This window comes from Schistocerca cancellata, chromosome 4 (genome assembly GCF_023864275.1).
Source record: "Schistocerca cancellata isolate TAMUIC-IGC-003103 chromosome 4, iqSchCanc2.1, whole genome shotgun sequence".
NCBI lineage: Eukaryota > Metazoa > Arthropoda > Insecta > Orthoptera > Acrididae > Schistocerca > Schistocerca cancellata.
Genome location: NC_064629.1, coordinates 583,705,225 through 583,720,400, shown reverse-complemented (window position 1 = coordinate 583,720,400; position 15,176 = coordinate 583,705,225). Strand labels below are relative to the sequence as shown.

The 15,176-nt window shown below is 43.1% G+C and overlaps 1 protein-coding gene across 1 annotated transcript in view; it reads right to left on the bottom strand.

Annotated features, from left to right (window-relative positions):
• Positions 1-15,176, bottom strand: part of LOC126183839 (relaxin receptor 1-like) — an 847,723-nt gene that overhangs the window by 649,268 nt on the left and 183,279 nt on the right. The gene's annotated exons all lie outside the window — the stretch shown is intronic.

The following is a 15,176-nucleotide window of genomic DNA, read 5'->3' as shown; positions in this document are numbered from 1 at the left end:
TGTAGGTGAATCATCGATTTTCCACACTGCTGAGAAGTTAAAGAACAGGAAAAGTGTCGTTCGAATATTTCAAAACGTCGCTATTTACTTTCTCAATATGATACAAATACATAAATACATAAAAAATACATAAAACAAGATTTAGAAGACAATTCATCGATCCTCTTTAACTTAAACATTGTGTTTCGCTTTCCTTCTAAATACCAAGAAAAGATAAAAACAACAGAATGTTTCTCTTTCAATGGAATTAAATTTTTCGCTAAAAAAAGGTGAGGGTGAGAGAGAGAGAGAGAGAGAGAGAGAGAGAGAGAGAGAGTGAGGTGGCGCAGTGGTTAGCTCACTGGACTCACATTCCGGAGGACTTGCAACGCCGGAAATGCATATCCTCCTATTTCCATCTATTATACTATAATTTTTTTCCTTGTTTTGTTACCTCAAGATATAACATTTCTGTGTCTTTATATATTGTAATTGTTTTACTGTTTGTATATATATATTTATGCATTTATGTTTGTTTGTTTCGTAAATATTATTTGTATTTTTACGCTGGGTCTTGCCTAAGGAAAACTGCTATCGAACGATTACATCGATAGGTCGTGTGAAGAATGAAAGTGTGTAGGATATTTGGTGGTGTTAACTCGGCCGCGTGGAGCGCGGGCAGAGAGGGTCTGGCTGGGGTAGCGAGTGGAGCAGGTGTGTTGTGTGAAGCTCCCGCGAGTTGCCGCGCTTTCGGGGTTTGGCAGCATGTAATTGCGCTCTACTTGCGATGATAGTTTCTGACATGGTGTCGCGGACGGGAAGCATTAGCTAGCGCACATCAAGAGCCCGTTTCGTCTGGTGACCGTGTCGAGAAGAAGGCGCGCCAACATCCAGCTTCTGCAACAGCAACGGCCGACAATGAGTGACTGTCGCCACCTCCTCGATCGACGGCTTCAAACCTTCAATCAACCAACAAGGAAGACTGGAAGCACGTAAAGTTTTAGAACTGTATGGCAGACCTCAGTTTTTCAAACTGTACCATTTTCGTAACTATAATTACAGCAACTTAGCATGAACATTTGTTGCTCATTGTCCCAATTGCATTACCAAGCAGGGTCCCTTCCTTTTCCGGAATGAACCCGAATGTCGTTGAAATTCAAACGCCAGCATTAAAGTAATTTTATAGCATTTTACTGCTTTAATTTCAAAGTTCAGTTAAAGTATTCATAGCTGGCTACAATACTTAGATTACACAAGCACAAATTAAGAGTGCGAGTTTTGTTACCATATTTTAGCTTACCTGTGACTGCAGCTCAGCTTGGTACGTACTAAATTTTACTATTGTTAATTGTTCAGAATCATTTAATTCAAGTTCAAAGTTAAATCTCTTATTTCTAAATTGCGTAGATTCAAGTTGCTTTTGAAATGATTGTTGAGGTAGTCCAAGACTAACCGTATTTTACTGAATTTCGTTGTGCTTCAGAAAGAAAGCTCACTATTAACTTCAGTCACTAAATTAACTTCCGATTTTCCTGTTTTATTAATTCTTTTGCTAAATTAAGTCAGAGTGTAGCGAAATTTATTACTTCTGACAAACTTTCAGTTTTCACACTACACGTGTCAACCTTCAGTTGCCACATTTCTAGTGCTAATTATATGTGTAATAACCTTTCTTTTTCAGTTACTATAGTAATTGTCCTTAGGACTGGCGACCGTAATTTCCCCCAAATCTCAAATATCTAATTACCGCTAGTTAATTGCTAACGTAACGGCCGCACATTTACTTTCTTTATTAACTTTACCCCTTTCCAAAATTAATTTCCACCTGTTTCATTATCATTTTTCCTTTCATTTAGATGTAACTCTTTCCTTCTTCTTTACCGACAGATTAACTTCGGTGACGAATGCTTTTCCCAAATTTCCATTAGGTACACGCGGTTTAATTTTTCACTGTCATTAAGGTCGATAAGTGAGGGGGAGGTTACAGACTACGTTTCAAGTCCATGTCCTGTCATCCAGATTTAGGCTGTCTGTGATTTCCCTAAATCGCTCCAGGTCCTTTGAAAGGACACGGCTGATTTCCTTCCCCATCCTTGAAAGAATCTGTGCTCCCTCTCTTATGACCTCGTTTTCGACAAGACTTTTTACTCTAATCCTCCTTCACTCTTTTTCACTTGAAAACGATTTTCAATGAATATGTTTCATTTATTTATCTTCTTACTATCTGAGTACCTGGCCTTGCCTGGGAACGTATTTATCTCAGTCTTCTATTAGTCCATCGTCTCTCCCTTCCTCATTCTGGCTATCTCCTCTTCCACCTCCTTTCTGTCCACCTGCTCCATCCCCCTGTCCATCTCATCCTACCCCCCTCTCTGACCCTCTCCTCCTCTTCCTCTCTCTGTCCATCTCCTTCTCTTCCCTCTCTTTGGCCAGCCGAAGTGGCCTTGCGGCTCTAGCCGCTGCAGTCTGGAACCGCGGGACCGCTACGGTCGCAGGTTCGAATCCTGCCTCGGGCATGGATGTGTTTGATGTCCTTAGGTTAGTTAGGTTTAAGTAGTTCTAAGTTCTAGGGGATTAATGACCTCAGAAGTTGAGTTCCATAGTGCTCAGAGCCATTTGAACCATCTGAACCCTCTCTCTGTACATTTCCTCCTCCCCTCTCTCTCTATTCATCTCCTCCTCCCCCCTATATGTGCCCACCTCCTCCTTCTCCCTCGCTGTCTGTCTATAACCACCTCCCCACTTCTCTCTCTCTATATTATCAGATCAATCTCAATTGTGGACTCGTGGTTCTCACTCCCGCAGTTTTTTGTACCATATTAACACGTGTACCAAATTTGGTTGAAATCTTTCCAGGCGTTTAGGATGAGCTTTTTACACATAACATTGCCCACGTACACACATTTGAAATATATTTCACATATATTTTACACATTTTACACGTATTTGTACCAAATTTCTCATGAAACTGTAATGAATTTCGCCGTGCAATTTCATTTTCACGCAACACAATGTTTATGACATCGTGTCTTCTGAACTGTATGCTGCACAATGATATAATTATACAGATACATTCAGTGGTATATGTGGCTACTGCCTGCGAAATGTGTTGTGGAAAGAGGTACTAGAAAATGAGTAATAAATAAAAACGTCATATATGATGCACCAGTTTTTCACGTATCTCAGTATTTCACGTCATCTCTCTTAAACTATGCGAGAAAGGAACTGGTATAGGCATGCGGATTCAAATACAGAGATATGTAAACAGGCAGAGTACGGCGCTGCGGTCATCAACGCCTATATAAGACAACGAGTGTCTGACACAGTTGCTAAATTGGTTACAGCTGCTGCAAGGGTAGGTTATCAAGATGTAAGTGACTTTGAACATGGTGTTACAATCAGCGCACGTAAGAGAGGACACAGAATCTGCGAAGTAGCGATGAAGTAGGGATTTTCCCGTACGACCATTTCACGAGTGTACCTCGAATATCAGGAATCCGGCAAAACATTAAATCTCCGACTTCGCTGCGGTCGGGAAAAGATCTTGCAAGAACGGGACAAAATATGACTGAAGACAATCGTCCAACTTGACAGAAGTGCACCCTTCCGCAAATTGCTGCAGATTTCAATGCTGTGCCTTCAACAAGTGCCAGGGTGTGAACCATTCAACGAAACATCACCAATATGGGCTTTCGGAGCCGAAGGCCCAGGCATGTACCCCTGATAACTCGTTGTCCAGAAGAGTCCGAAGGCACAGGATTGCATTCTGCACAGCAGAATGAAACATGTCCGTAGGTATGCTGCCTACCTCTCTTGATATGCTGCGCTTCAGATCAGCACATTTGTGAATGTACTCCTGGTAAACCCTCTCCTTCAGGTAGCCCCACAATCAGAAATCACAGAGAGTGAGATCAGGTGAGCGTGTTGGCCAAGCATTTCGAAACGATCGGCTGTTACTTCGATCGTTTCCAAATGTGTTTCGGAGAAGCAGCTGAACTTCACGAGCGATGTGCGATGGGGCCGCATCTTGTATGAAAACTGTTGATTTCAATGCTTCTCTCTCTCCTGTAGGACGCGTATGACATGCCGGCGAAGCATATTACAGTAACGCTGGCCAGTCACACTGCACGTCTTTGGTTCTTGACAGCCAACCTGTTCAAAAAAGAATAGGCCAATGATGAACGTAGCCGTGAAGCCACACCATGTGGTAACACGCCCACCACGCAGAGGAACTTCATGCACAGTGACAAGAGGTGAAGATCACCACACTCTTCAATTCTGTGTATTCACCTCATCCGTCAGAGAAAAATGGGCTTTGTCTGTCCATAGGATGGTCCAGGGCCAGACTTCGTCAACTTCAATCCTTGCAAGAAAGTGGAGAACGAAGTCAAAACGTCGTAGTGCATCCTGTGGTACAAGCTGCTGTGCGATAAGGCTCTGGTACGAATACCGTTTAAGAATGATTCGAAGCACCTTCCGTACAGTGGACCACGGGATGCTCAACTGTCGTGACACAGCATGCGCACTACCTGATGCTCGGGAATTGCGCGTAGCGTTGTCTACCATAGCAACAGCGATTTTATCAACCAGCTGTGGTGCTACCGGTCGTCGGCCTCTTCTCGGAACGACGCCCAGTTCTGCAGCTGATACGAACTTCTTCAGCATGCTCTGCACAGCGGGTGGTGAAAGAGGACCCTTCCGTAATCCTTTCAGCCGATGATATTCTCGAAGTGCAGCTGCAGCATTACTATTGTTCTAATAACAGAGCTTCACCAATAATGCCCTGCTCATTTTGTCCAAGCTCATGTTGACACGTCAACAAGTGCACTGCGACTGGTCAGGTGTGTGTGACTATGCATCACGATAACTGATCACGGCACCTGGTGGCCACAGTTGAAAATGGACTGTGTGCTTCGATGCACTCCATACTCTGGACATTAATGCTACCAAGTTTGGTACTCGTACAGTAATTAGTTTCCGTGTTTTAACGTGTTAAATAGGGAAAGTTTAATTATAACCAGCCAGCATATGTACATGCAAATTTTATATGTACGGATTTATGCACAATGCAGGATTTCTCTATGCCCAAGTATTTTTTAAAAAATGGTTCAAATGGCTCTGAGCACTATGGGACTTAACTTCTAAGGTCACCAGTCCCCTAGAACTTAGAACTGTTTAAATCTAACTAACCTAAGGACATCTCACACATCCATGCCCGAGGCAGGATTCGAACCTGCGACCGTAGCGGTCGCGCGGTTCCAGACTGTAGCACCTAGAACCGCTCGGCCACTCCGGCCGACATATTTTAAAAACTAAATCAGTTTTTGATTTAAGATACTTGGCCTCTATTGTAGAATAATACGTACATAAAAGATATCGAAGTTGTCATATAATCTTCGCAATGTGCCACGAAAGCAAAGCACAGTACGAAATAAATATTAACAATACACAAAAGCTGAAAATCCACTACCACAAAGTGAGGGAGCGCGGAGAGGTCAGCTTAACTTCCGATATTGAAATACGATGTCCGTTTTCCCACCTACGTCAGTGTCCAAACTTTCTTTCAGAAAAGCTTGACGTTGATGTTCTGTATGAATGCCTCCATTCGGACGGCATTGTGCAATGTTTTGACGTCGTATTCCGTCACGTCGAGTCCCAATCGACTTTAACACGGATGTAAAACGACAGTGATTCCAAGCATACGGCATTTAGGTCACGCTGTCCTCTTACAACCACGACACGACGTCTTACGTAGCACCAACACCTCCTTCCAGGCCGCCTATTGCAAATCTTGCAACGACTAAACTGCCCGGGCTTCAAATTCAGCGCAAGGAAGACACAGTTTCTGGTGGTCAGAGGCAACTCAATTTCTTAACGTTTCAGGCAGCCCGGTCCCATGGAATTACATAGCGCAGTATCATAGTGTTTTGCTAAACAACAGGGCCATGTGACGTTAGCATATCTGAAACGTGCGGACCTCAGCATGCTATACAACCCATCCTCAGTTTTGGAACAGCAGCTCGACGCCATTCCTCACAAGGCGATGCAAAGCCCCGTGCTTCATTTTGTCACGGACGTGTATGGTTTGCTCGGTGCGACGCGTATACAGACACTAGACAAAGATCCGAGAAAGTTTCCCTCCGCACGGACACAGATCCAAGAGATATCAGAGCGACCACTTTACACTCACATCCTGTACTCTTTAAAATAAAACACGACAGTCGTAAGAACACAAATAACTAGAACCTAGTCAGCGTCGGAACAAGATATCCAAAGCTGCTAGGCAGCCTCGGCAAAGAAGGAAGATAACAGAAAATACAAAGAAACGGACGCGAACCACCGAATGATGAACCACAAAACGACATAGTGATCTTTGAAATCCCAAACGATCTGGTGACAGTAGACCTATTCTCTCTCTCACTCTCTCTCTCTCTCTCTCTCTCTCTCTCTCTCTCTCTTTCTGAATATCAGTAAAAACGTATGACAGTCGGTAGTTTGTACTCGACAGTGACCAGGAAGTAATCGGCTAAATGTTCGTTGTGATTGAACCACTCCTGTCGCTGCAAGCTGAAGAAGATTTTATTAAAATCTGTATTTAAAACCGTAGATATTTCCTCATTTCTTGTTAAGTTCTTAATAGAAGTCATGAACCGTAGAGTATCATATTCAGGGAATGAATGTTATGGTGCAGATACAGGAATCCTGAATCGCCGTCCTCGGCAAGATTGTAATTACGTCGTGTTGATGACTGTGATGAGTGATCGTACAGTGTGGTATTGAGTTTGTGTTGTTGTGGATGGAGGGCAGGGAGAGGGTGAAACTTGGTGTTGGCACACAGCCTACTCCTCTCGGATAGCACATACGGGGCCGCCGAGCTGAACGATGTCATCTGACCCATGGATCCCCATCAACTGCGTTACGTACACTCTCTTCATGAGACACTGAGGAGGGTTTTGATACTGGCACGAAGGCTGGTGATCAGGAACTGTACGCCACCATCTCTGCTCACCTTGCCGACCAAATGCTGGCAGTGGAAATTTTCCACCACCAGGGTTCGAACAGGCTTACCTCCGAGTCGAGCGCTACGTCACAAGCGTGCGTTAGTGACGTCAGTAACAGAAGTCATTATCACAACAAAAATTACTTAACATTAAGTTAAATTGCCGTTTTCAAATCTGAATGAATTAGCGTTCAAAAATAAATGTTTTTAAGAGAAAAGCGAAGGATGATTAACGTTATCTACTCGTCAAATACGAAGTCACTAGAGACAGAGTACAAGTTTGAAAAGGACAGAGATAGGACTAATCCTTCTCATAGGCTTGTCATAGCCTTAAGCGATTTAGGGAAACGTTAATCTCGGCGCTCGGACGGGGATATGAACGTCACTCCTGTCGAATGCGAGCCCGGTGACTTAATGCCTTAATCGCTGCGCCATCTCTTTCGGCACAGGTTCCAATTAGCATTGCAGTTCGATTTGTTTCCTTTTTGTAGGTTTTACCGGCTCATTTAGACGAACATCAACGTATTATCACACTCTACTTCTCCTACGTCTTTATATAACACACACACAAAACTGTTATGTTAACGTTCATTACAGCTAGATCTACATCTACATACATACTACGCAATCCACCATACGGTGCGTGGCGGAGGGTACCTCGTACCACAACTAGCATCTTCTCTCCCTGTTCCACTCCCAAACAGAACGAGGGAAAAATGACTGCCTATATGCCTATGTACGAGCCCTAATCTCTCATATCTTATTTTTGTGGTCTTTCCGCGAAATATAAGTTGGCGGAAGTAAAACTGTACAGCAGTCAGCCTCAAATTCTGGTTCTCTAAATTTCCTCACTAGCGATTCACGAAAAGAACGCCTCCTTTCCTCCAGTGACTCCCACCCGAGTTCCTGAAGCATTTCCTTAACACTCGTGTGATGATCAAGCCTACCAGTAACAAATCTAGCATCCCGCCTCTGAATTTCTTCTATGTCCTCCCTCAATCCGACCTGATTGGGATCCCAAACGCTCGAGCAGTACTCAAGAATAGGTCGTATTAGTGTCTCCTTTACAGATGAACCACATCTTCCCAAAATTCTACCAATGAACCGAAGACGACTACCCGCCTTCCCCAGAACTGCCATTACATGCTTGTACCACTTCATATCGCTCTGCAATGTTACACCCAAATATTTAATCGACGTGACTGTGTCAAGCGCTACACTACTAATGGAGTATTCAAACATTACGGGATTCTTTTTCCTATTCATCTGCATTAATTTACATTTCTCTATATTTAAAGTTAGCTGCCATTCTTTACACCAATCACAAATCCTGTCCACGTCATCTTGTATCCTACTACAGTCACTCAACGACGACACCTTCCCGTACACCACCAAAAGATCATTTATGTAGGTAGAAAACAACAGCAGGCCTACCACACTTGCACAGTACTTCACGGTACTTCATAAACCAGTCACAAACATTATTTCGTCCCCTTACTGATGTTTCAGGATTAGAAGTGCACAGGCCTAAGAGGTTTCAGGTGTCCTAGTCATTTACAAGAGGTGCAAAAGCTAAAAACGCAAATAAAACGAGGAATTCGAAAATTCAGCAGTATGTACATTTTTGTTTAATCTTTCTGCTGTCGTTTCCATCTTTTATTCCCAAAGTGCGAATAAGCCAACATGATTTTATTTGCACTTCAGAGTATCTTCTTTGGTACTTGTAGTATCCTCGTCGCCATTGTAGTCTTGTACTGCAAGGAAGAAAGGGAAAGGATGTTGTTATGGTTGGCCAGTATCCTCATTCTACAACACAAATGCCCATGTGGATTAATACGGTTCTTCATTTACATGAACAGATAGCTACTACTTGAATACAGTCCATGTGTTGTGGTACAAGCTCTTCAGTAATAGCCCTCTTTCAGACAACATCGGTAATCTTGCTATTACAAACTTTAGTCCCACTGCTGTTAAGCCCAAGTCCGGCTATGTACTGTCGTAACCTGTTGTTAACTACTTCCACGCTGTGATTGAACTGACAGACACTAAACTGGACTGTGAGTTAGTGAGTCAGTGAGGCCCTCCGGTCAGCGGCGGTGGCCTAAATACATGCTGTCGAGCGGGCGATGCGGCTTGTTGCTTGTCAGTGTGTCTCTGGCCTCTCTCGTGATAGGCGCACTTGATCCAGCGCCTACTATCGATCTTCGCGCTACAACTTTGCCGACCGGTGGGCTGGCGACAGCTTATGTCAGGGCAGTACTAACATGGCTTTGAATTGAAGTCTCAGTCATTTGAAAGAATTTTAACATCGTTATTTCTTTCCATGCCTGCAATTTTTTGTTTGTGATGGTACACGTCTAATAGTGTTGAAGAAACTGATATTCACATTTGGGATTTCTGTCTGTAAGACGTATTCTGTCTTATCGTTAACGCTTGATCTTAACCAAAGATGGGACAGACAGTTGCATAACCTCAGAATCTCATACACACAAACACTCTCTCTCTCTCTCTCTCTCTCTCTCTCTCTCTTTCTTTCAGATAACCAAGTTAGTGTACAACTTAGGACTACTGAACAGATTAAGTCCGAACATTATCTAACAATCATAGTTTCTGAACAGCAATTCACTCTTGCTACCTACGGAGGAACTATAGTGGTTAGCCGTTAGCTTTTGCATTATTCTTCAGTTGGGCGTCAGATCAAAAACCAGCCCAGCCATTTAGACATACTCCTCCCACAACTCCCACAATTTCCTTTGAAAAGGGAAAACTGAGATCAATCCCCATCATTTCCCAATTCCAGTTTGTAAACCGCCTCTAACGATTGCGTCGTCGATGAGACGTTAAACCCCAAACTTCCTTACCTCCCTTCATATTGCCATAGCGGGCACGTGTGAACATGTTACCAGGGTGTTGTGTACATAGTTCCGCGTAGTCAGCGCGAACACAACTTTCCCACTAGAGCGTCCCGCTAAGCACAACAGCGCAGGCGCAGCGCTCGTCCGTCTCCGCACTACGAGATGGCGCTGCCTTAAAGACAGACCAAATTCTGCTTCCGCTGATCCGCGTGTTAATATGTAACGCAGCCAATGAGATTTCTGCTAACGTAGAACCTTTTCTTCTCGCGGATCACACTCGCGCAGTGATACCTGAACGCGCAAGGTATTATAATGAGTGTACAGACCTCCAATTACTCAGTCTGCACCAGTCTGTACCAGTCTATAGTCAAGTTTCAGTCTCCACCTAATAAGATTACGATATTCCTGTACATCGCCATGAAGATAAATGTATAGACACTTTGTCAACTATCAGAGATATGTGAGAATAAGATTAACATATCATGACCAAAGGAACTTCAGACTGTCAATTGTAAATAGCATCCAGAATCAAGTTACGTAATGTTTATGCTTGTTATTATTTTAATAAATGTGTGTGAAAATTAATCAAGTTCTGTTTAAAGTTGGTCACCGTCAATCTGCTACTCTAAGCGTGCGAGTGGCATTTCTATCGTCTGACCTAACGGCAGAAGATAAAGACGCCACTATAAGACCACGAGACATATTGCTGACACTCGCCTACTTCGTTAGAGCGACAAGTCAAATAATCTGATGGTGTGTGTACAGAAGGTCTTACAGTACGCACACCACACAGGGGTTGGTGAGACTGGCGACAGATATACAGGGTATTTCTTATTTTCAGTGGGACCTCGAAAGAAGACCTCAAAATGTGTAATGTAAATTTAGGCGCTTCCTCTGGAATATGGAAAAAAAAGATGAAAGATAATATCTTCAGAACTGGTGCCGAAATAAATACATTTCAGTAATTTTCAGTTATTTCCATATTCTCTTTTAATATTTAGATTGAGCAGATTACCGAGAGGAGAATTCTCTTTCTTTCTCTGCCTGTTTTTTTTCTAAGACTATCACGTTATTTTGTGAACTAGACAGTTTAAAAACTACTTACAAATACTCTTGCAGAAGAACAGTGCGTACAACACAAAAAGTGTTGGCTGATGACTAGTTAATAGCAACATGGCCTCTTTCACATTTTTTTCGAAAATACTTTTTTCCGAATGGAGAACGTCCAAGGAAGCGATATCTAGTACTACCCACCACTCACATGATGAATGGGTGTGTCGTTGTTTGTCTGGCAAAAGTACGGTTATTTATTATTTGCCGGCCGAAGTGGCCGTGCGGTTCTAGGCGCTGCAGTCTGGAACCGCGAGACCGCTACGGTCGCAGGTTCGAATCCTGCCTCGAGCATGGGTGTGTGTGATGTCCTTAGGTTAGTTAGGTTTAACTAGTTCTAAGTTCTAGGGGACTAATGACCTCAGAAGTTGAGTCCCATAGTGCTCAGAGCCATTTGAACCATTTATTATTTCATCATTTTTCGGTAGTTCATTCAGGATATTATTAACTCATGTACCGGTTCTTCTGCTGACAACCTTCCAGAAATTCTGAAGGTGAGTAGCCTGCAAGATTTTTAACGCAATTTACACTATAGAGTGAAAACGAATGCTTCGACTCGCCATGAAAACTGCAAGAAACAACACGGGTGTCTATGCGTCCAGCTAAAATTCTTAAACGACCAGTAACAAGTAAAAGTAGCAATCTGCAAACTCTTACGGTATATATTTTGTATGTTTATCCTAGTGATTGGACGTCTAAAGAACTTCGGCCGTTCACTTATGTAACAAAATGAAACGCCTACAGCCGTCCTTACGACGTCATCTTTTACACGGCTACTAGTTTCGGTGCTTCAGTGCACCATCTTGCCGGCCAGAGTGGCCGAGCGGTTCTAGGCGCTACAGTCTGGAACCGCGCGACCGCTAAGGTCGCAGGTTCGAATCCTGCCTCGGGCATTGATGTGTGTGATGTCCTTAGGTTAGTTAGGTTTAAGTAGTTCTAAGTTCTAGGGGACTGATGACCTCAGCAGTTAAGTCCCATAGTGCTCCGAGCCATTATTTTGCACCATCTTACCGCCTTAGATGACGATGACGGGGTTAACACCATTCGCATACACGATTCATCACTGGTGAACATCTATAACTGGTTTTCGCAGATTATCTGTAACAGCAACGTTGTCAACCCTCACTTATCAACTTAACAGTTGATGGTTGGAGAGACATCAGCGTTAGCTAAGGCCTGAACATGGCGCACTGAAGCACCGAAACCTATATCCGTATAATAAATGCCATCGTAAGGACGGTTGTAGGCGCTGAATTTTGTTACGTACAGTATAATTTGTACGCCGTGACAAGGATGCAGTTTTCTCAACAAAATTCGCAGTCTGTGGCGTTGAATTAGTGTAGGACGATCCTCGTAATAAATTTCAGTACCCCACAGCTAAAGTACTGAAATGACAACTGTACCCTGCCCCACCTGTTTCACATTTTAGGGCCACAAGCATATTTCATACCTCGGTGGAAAAAAACGTTCACTGCTCTTGGCAGCCTTACGAAAGATGAATTCCGACATAAATTGCTAACAAAAGAACTAAATTCTGGCATGTTTCTTTTTACAGGCAGTGTGTGTGTCTGTGTGTGTGTGTGTGTGTGTGTGTGTCCTAATTGATTGTTCAGTGCAGGGATGTCATGGGCGATTATCGTTACTCCCGAATAAAGCGAAGTGGAGCGCAGAAATTTAGGTCCCCTTCTCATGCCCTAAGTCTATGAGACCTGCAGACAGGTCTGGTACTCAGTCCACTAATCACACTACCACTTCTCCTCCATTTGCCGTCAGTGTATCGAAGAAGAAATTTTTTTTCTTCCGTCTGAATTCGAAATAGTTACCATCGAGAAAGCACCACAACAATGGTGTGCGTCAGCGACCCCTGTTAATGATATGGGTAAAGACGTCATGCTCAATTGAAATAAATTTAATGCTGACGAAACTAGCAAATTAACAAGTTCGACATGACAGAGAGGAATACTTCAGCCAGTCTGTACACTTAAAGTTGTTCGGAGGAACAAAGATGTCTCAAAAGCTGCAGCTGCAGCTGCAGTCTGCGCGCTGCCACATACTAAAGCCACAAGAAAACCAAATAATCTCACAAGTAGTAAACGCCAGCCTTACAAGTCTGCTAGAAACAAACGGCGGTCTGTGTAGACAGAACCGCAGTATGTTTAGTTTTGCTTATGTAAACAAACGGGGCAACAGTGAGCAGGTCTCGTCTTGCACTGCAGAAAGCCTCAAGTCACGTGCAGCGCTACTAGTTAGTGACGGAAGAGTCACAATTAATCCGCAAATGCTCTGCATAGCCATCGAAACACACTTTGGAACAGGTATCCCTTATCTCGTTTACACCTTTTGCTAAGCACATGAGATTTCATCTATTTTATAAGTGCTACAACACGATTTATAAGAATCTTTCCAAAAATGTCAATAAACGATATCCTCAGATATTGGTTAATAAAACGAACTGTGCGCGTGCGTTTTGCCATTCATCGGGCACGTCAGCATATCCAGAAAAAACAATAACACTGGAAGTTAAGTACACTTTTAATACGAATGAATGTAAAAAAAATGGGTAATCAGCAAGATATACATCTCTGTCACATGCCACCTTATGGTGTGTGACGGAGGATACTTCGTGTACCTCTGTAGGTTACCCCGGTTCCTGTTGCAGTAACGATTGGACCACGAGAAGAACCATTTTTGGTACGCCGCCGTGTGAGTTCGAATCTCTCTAATTTTACCTTCACGGTGTTTTCGCTAGATACACGTAGGAGGAAACAATATTTGGATGATTCTTCTAGGAACTCGCGCTCTCAGAACTTTAACAGTATACAACATCGTGATGCGCAACGCCTTTCTTGTAGAGTGTGCCACCGTACTTGGCGTTTACTAAATAAACCTGTAATGAAACGTGCTACTTTTATTAGAGCCTTCTCTATTTCTCCTATCAAACCTATCTGGTATGTATCCCAGATGGACGAGCAATACTCAAGTATTAATAGAATGAGGGTATTGTACGTCATTTTCTTCGTGGGTGGACTACGCTTCTTGAGGAATCTTGCAATGAATCTGAGTCAAGCATCTGCCTTGTCTGCGACTAGTTTAATTAGTTTACGTAGTCGTTCCACTATCAATCGCTCGGTACACTTACTCCCGGTTGATTAACGGATGTGCCTGTTCCCAGTGATTATTCTGTAATTGTGTAGCCATACAGTTAAATATTGAATGGATCTGTAACACGGGGAACAGAGGTATAAAGACTGTTAAATAACAACTTCGTCATCAGTTAAATGTCAGGATTCACACTAGTGTCACTAGTTACTGCCTGCCATCCACGTGGAGCACGTATTGTTCGCACCGCGGACTTCCAGCACTCAGCCACACACAATTGATTTCATCAAAGTGTACGGACCTGAAGAAGGCGTTGATGCAACGTCGAAACTAGTAGCCAAATAAATATGAAATCTGAAGTACAGCTGGAGGAGTTTCATTTTTAATAAAAACAAGACAGATGGAAAGAAAGTAAGTAAATTGTTTATTACTTCAAAAATAATCGCCATAACTATTAATACTCGTACAGTTATCCCACTGTGAGACAAGACGGTCAGTACCTTCGTGGGAAAAATGTTTGCGAACCATGATTGTACTCAGGCGTGCGCCTCTTCGTCCGAAGCAAATCGACGCCATGAATATCTTTCATCAAGGCTCAAATGCGTGTGTGTGTGAAATCTTATGGGACTTAACTGCTAAGGTCATCAGTCCCTCTTCAAGGCTCCAAAAATATGAAAATCACATGGCAAAAGATCGGTACTGTATCCACAAGATTCTTCCGAGTACTCTGTAGAAGTTTCGCTGGGAGATCCTTACACATTCTCCATACAATCTCGATCTCTCCCCGTGCGATTTCCACATTTTTGGAGTCGCGAAGAAAGACATTCGTGGCGTCGATTTCTTTACGACGAAGAGATGGACGAGTGGGTACTATCGTGGATCCGCAGGCAACCGTAAACATTTTTCCACGAAGGCACCGACCGTCTTATCCCACGATGGGATAAATGCATTAACAGTTATGACGATTACTACTGAAATAATGAATAGTTTACTTACTTTTTTCCGTCTGTCTCCTTTTGCATTTGACTGTCTCTCGTATTTTCTCTCTTTTCTTCAAATACACATCGTCGTTGGAGTAAATGACAACTAAACCCCGCCCGAACAGGCCATGAAGGTCCAACGGTACCGACCGG